At 35.6% G+C, this 5,883-nt stretch overlaps 1 pseudogene; it reads right to left on the bottom strand.

Moving 5' to 3' along the window:
* Positions 1-1,054: 1,054 nt before the first annotated feature.
* On the bottom strand, positions 1,055-5,592 carry LOC130963410 (uncharacterized; annotated as a pseudogene).
* Between the last annotated feature and the right edge of the window lie 291 nt (positions 5,593-5,883).

Genomic DNA, 5,883 nt, shown 5'->3' with positions numbered 1-5,883 from the left:
CCTTCTCACAGTTTTGTTTGTGCCTTTTTTCGATAGTTCCGTCTGCGCTTCTTTTTTCCGGAAGCTCCGTCTGCGCTTCTTTTTCTTTGGCAGTTCTTTTTTCTTATCTGTGCTTCTTTTTTTTCCTGACAATTCCGTATGCACTCTCATTACGCTCTACACACCTTCTGAAGAACTCTCTCATTATGCTTTACGTGCTTTCTCTCTTATCGCGCTCTACACGCCCTCTTTTAGCGCGTAGAGAAGATCATTCTTATCGCGCTTTACGCGTCCTATGAAAATCACTCTTATCGCTCTATGCGCTCTCTAAAGATCGTTGCTTGCTCTTTCTTCCTCAAGCACAGCATCTCCTTCAATGTTTCTGCATCACCGTGCCGCACGTGTCTTTCTCAACAATTTCATCGGAACTTATCCAAATTGTGGATTATTGACATCTTCCATCTATCGGCTTGTGGGGCATATTAAATTCTTATTTTATTTTTATTTGTTATACTTATCTTTTTTTAAATTAATTATAATTATCTTTTTTTTTAAGTTAGTTATGCTTATTTTTCTCTAACAGAATCATCTAAAAATTCTGGTTGTTTTAACTTATTTTAAAATTTAAAATTAGTTTAGTAATTAATATAAATAGGTAGTATTATTCTCTCATAAGATACCACAACAACAACATGCAATAAAAATTCTTCATATTTTTTTCTTATTTTTTTATAATTTTATTAAAATTTTTGAGAGAACTAATATCATGATACTTCTTAATAACAAATACAATTTTATTATGTCTATCTTTTATAATAAATATACACTATTTTTAATACTAACTAGTGTATAAACCCGTGCTCAGCACGGGAAAATTTATAAAGGTAAGAAAAAAAATTTATATGCTTCGATACTTAAAACAAAAATATAAAATAATTATTATTTTAAGATATTTATAAAATTATTATCAAAATCAAAGTTTAACTTAAAAAAAAAGTAATAATTATTTTATATATTTTAAAGTAAAATAATTATACACTGATACAGAATTTAAAATAAAATTAAAATATTTACATTAGAATACTATTTTTTTAAAGACTTCTCTATAAACAACATTGATAGTTGAATTTGCAGACATTCCTACGTGATTCATAAGTAAAACTTTTAAACCTCTCTTACTCTTAACTCTTGAAAGTGCCACATATAGTTGGCCATGTGTAAAAACTGGTCTGGGCAAGTACAATCCAACATGAGATAAAGTTTGTCCCTGAGACTTATTAATTGTCATGGCAAACGATACTATTATGGGAAACTGTCTTCGTTGGAATCTAACTGGGACGGTTTCATTTGTTGGTACCATATTCATTCTTGGAATCAAAGCAATATGACCAACATTGTTACCCGTTAAGACTTCACATTCTATGACATGATTTCCAAGTTTTCTAACTTGTAGCCTTGTACCATTACAAAGACCACTGGATTGGTCAATATTCCTGAGTAACATCACCGGAACACCAATCTTGAGTATTAATTTATGTGGAGGCAAACCAGAGCAATTTATGCTATTTAGTAATTCAGGACCATAGAGATCTAGTTGACTCTCCATATTCCCTTCATCCATACATATGGAATCCGAACTAAGATATAATTTTTCTCCTCCAGGAATGATAGCCATCAAATGGTTGTTGACCTCTTCAACGATGTCTAGTGTGGGAGCCAGTATAGTTCTTGCTTTGAAAAAATCCTTTGAGGACATGTTTTCCAGAATATTTGGATAAGAAAAATGAACTAACTCATCAAATGCCTGGTCCGAAGAAGGAATAACAATATCTCCTGGAAGACATATCTCAGATTCACCATCCATATTGTCACCTATTAAACCATCACCAACTTTCAATAACCACTCACCAAATTGCTCTGTCTCGTCTTGATCTGAAGCAGTCGTCCCTACAGAGAGTCTCATATTTTTTGTTAGTTTGAGCACCTGGCAAAACTTCCAAAGGTAAGACGAATTCACGGTTGAATGAACGATATCTTGTCTCGATCCTCGTGGAATGACAGGAAGAATTTGTCTAAAGTCTCCACCTAGTACAACCACTTTTCCTCCAAAGGGCAAATCTTTGCTATATGTTGGAGAACACCTCATGATGTCACCCAAGCATTTGTCAAGCGCTTCATAGCAGTACCTACTAACCATTGGGGCCTCATCCCAAATTATAAGTTTGGCTTTCAACAGTAACATTGCTTGAGGGGAACCAGGTTTGATGTTACATACAGAATCCTCAGTTATATTCAGCGGTATTTTGAACCTTGAGTGTGCCGTTCTTCCATTGGGAAGAAGTAAAGATGCAATACCACTCGAAGCAACGTTTAACACTATATCACCCCTTGAGCGAATCTCAGCAGACATAAGGTTCCAGAGAAATGTTTTCCAGTACCTCCATGACCATACACAAAGAAAAAACCCCCTTCATCACAATACACAGCTGTAACAATTTTATTGAATGCATATCTCTGCTCAGGTGTTGCGATGGCTAACATGTCTGAGGCATTTTTCTTTAAATCATCCCTGTTAAAGTTTAGCTCTTCCCTTATAACCCTTTCGGTTAACAAAGAATTATCAACTTCAGTTGCTAAAGGCATAGGAGGATAGTCTTTCAAGGTTTTACCATAGGAATATAAGATCTTGTCTATATCCATTAAGCACAACTGCTTAATCTCATCATCTGACATTGTTAACTCTGCATATTATACGATACCATAAAAATTCAATCAAACTAAAAATGATCAATAAGGAAGAACTTTTATCGTTGTAATTAATAGAAACTCACCGCTCATGTTCATCACGGCTCTCTGTCGATACAAAATATCATCTGAGAGTTCATGCCAACATCTATCCCAAACATGTTCTGGTCTTGAGATATTGTTGGATGTTAATAGAATGACAAATAACCTCCTAACATATGATCCTGAGGCCCATGAGCTTGCTTCCTTAATTGCATCAATGAATTCTTTGTCATCTTGCAAGAGTCCAAGGGCGAAGCATGCATCTCTATACGTAGCATAAATTGTTCCTCCAACTGTTCTTATATCTCGAAAACTCGTACATCCTCTTTGAGTATTCAAGAGAAGTTGTTGGTAATATTCTTCGGTATTTGCTGCAAAAAACTTAGTTAAAATCCCACTCTTAAGTTATTAAATGGATTAAGCTACGCTATTTTAATTATTATGTAGCTTCACATCCGCTTAAGAATAATTTTTCTAAAAAATATAGAAAAATAATAAATCGTATAATCTACAAATTATAACTGTTGGAAGTTATTTGAACATTTATTTTCTAGTGTAGATAAATTGAATAAAATGGACATGGGGTACAGGCTGTTAAGATTTTAAATTTAAATCCTTAAATAAGTAAGATCAAAATTGAATGTAAACTCGTCATTACCTGCAGGTACATGAGTCAACCTTCCAATTGCGAAGCCTTTCTTTCTAGGAAACCACTTTGAAGAATCGTCCTTCCAAACAAACTTGGTTGGAAACTCAGCATAAGTCAGACTTCGAGCATAAGGATATGACATGTTTGCTGCCATCCATCCCAAAAACATGGACTTATGAGATATTGCTTTTTCGACGATATCATTCACATTAGAAGTTTCACCATAAACCACAGGTTGCTCATCCTCCAAATGGAATGGAAGTCTAATCACAAATGGTTCTTTCTCTTGGATTTCGTATCCAAATAGACGCCAGACTGCCTCACATGCCGAAATATACCTACAATCGTAGTAATTCCTAATTTCGTCAACAACTTGTGTGGCTTCTGACGGATCACCAGCATTGTATAGAGTAGCTGTTACGCGGTCATTACCCTTGTGTACATACTTAAACAGATACTTAATAGAACTTGTTTGGCATGTGTATTCCACATTTATGTGGCACCCGAACTTGAGCAACAATTCTGGATTATACGGAACAATGAACTTATTGTCTAGTACACATTCCCTTTTTTTCACTGTTCGACCGTTATCAGTACGCCTATATTTGGGAAATCCGGCCTCATCAATGAGTGTTCGCTGTCTAAACTCTTTAGGATAGAACTTTGAACAGGATCCATTCTTCATGCAAGGTGAATTCTTGTTGTACAGACCACATGGACCATGTACCATGTAATTTTGAACAGCTCTATGTAGATTTGGCCTTTCATTTTCATCAAGAATCTCAGCTGTTATATGTTTGTCTATGTCATCTGGTGTTTGTGGCTTGAACTCGTTACTCATGAATAAAAGGATATGTGCATGCGGAAGCCCTCTCTTTTGAAACTCTACAGTGCAAACGTCTGAAAATTGAAAAAGACAAATGAGCAAAGCATTACAACATAGGATTTTAATAAAGCGTTGCATAAACACAGACTTACATCCCAAAATTTTGCCAAAGATTTTTCCCTCTTTGAGGTCATCTATCAAACCATCAAGCTTGATCTTGAAAATTCGACACAATATATCAGGACGGTCTTCTGCCTTCAATCCAATGGAAGTTACTTCCCTTCTTATCTCATCCCATTCAGGGTTACAGGTCATGGTGATAAAATAGCTAGGATATCCTGCATATCTGCAAATTGCAAATGCATTTTTACAATTATTCATCATATACCTAGGTCCACCGGTAAAAGTACTGGGAAGAATGATTCTTTTGCCAAGCCTTGCAGCATCTACATCCCCATTTATAAGACTTTCATGCAGACATTTGTATTTATCAACCCTCAACTGTGGTTGTTTACACCTAAAGAATTTTAACCTCTCTGATTCCACCATTGTGTAGGCATCTACCAGAAACTGTTGGAATAATCTCTTTGATCTCAGAATTAACGGAGATTCACCCGTCCTTTTCTGTAGTCGAAAAGCAAAGAATTGTCGCAAAGTGATTGTTTTGTTTTTCTTTGTAGGTCTAGCGGAGATAGAATCTGATGTTGCAATACCCAAACGAAATCCATCCTCCCCATACGGAAACAACAATGGATATTGCAAGGCTAAATAAGATGGATGAAAAACATCAATCCGCTGGAGCTTTCTAGATTGACTCTCTATAATAATATCTCTATCTTTGCTAAGTTGTTCGACATCGCCAACAATCAATGCAGCCACTTCAGATGCAGATGGCAAGTTGTATGTCCTGCCATCTGTAGTCCTTTTACTAATCAACTTAAGCTTTATGTTTGTGCAATTTTCCTGTTGGTACCTATCTCTTGCATAGCGAAAACTCTTTGCCAAACTATTATATCTGTCTAGCATATTTCTTAATATTGCCACAATTTCTCTATCCCGCTCATTTATAGCTTCATTGGAACTGCGAAAAAAAAAACAATAAAATTTATGTTATTTTCTCTCACAGATAAAAAATAACTAAAAAATTTGACTGGTTGCATGAAAATTACCGAAGTGTGCCTATTCGATTATCAATCTCATTCTCTGTGTCATAGATATATAGCTGGGCAAATGTTGGTCGCAAACTATCAGGAGGAAGTAAGCTACCAATGCTATGGTAGTTTTGACCCCCAAGCTTAAAAATTGGAGGAGCAGTCCCATTGTTCACCCCACGGTCAATTTTTCCAGCCATTGATGTAAAACAAAACATTGAATTAAATGTCCTTATATTTTTTAGAAAATGAATACTTCTTTGATCTCCTCCAGTATGAAGCTGAATGAGCTCATCAGGAGGCACAGAAAGTAGAGGAAGCTCGATCTTTCCTTCCATACAACATAATAAAAACTTTGGTTGGGGCGATTGTTTGGATTTAGCAAGCCTTTCTCCAGACCACATCCATGCTTTATAGTGTTGACATTGATAAATAGGATCTCCTATATCCCAGACATCTGCCGAATGAACTCTCTTTAGCTACTCAGTTGT

The sequence above is a fragment of the Arachis stenosperma genome, chromosome 2 (genome assembly GCF_014773155.1).
Source record: "Arachis stenosperma cultivar V10309 chromosome 2, arast.V10309.gnm1.PFL2, whole genome shotgun sequence".
NCBI classification, from domain to species: Eukaryota; Viridiplantae; Streptophyta; class Magnoliopsida; order Fabales; family Fabaceae; genus Arachis; species Arachis stenosperma.
This window is presented reverse-complemented; position numbering and strand designations above follow the sequence as displayed.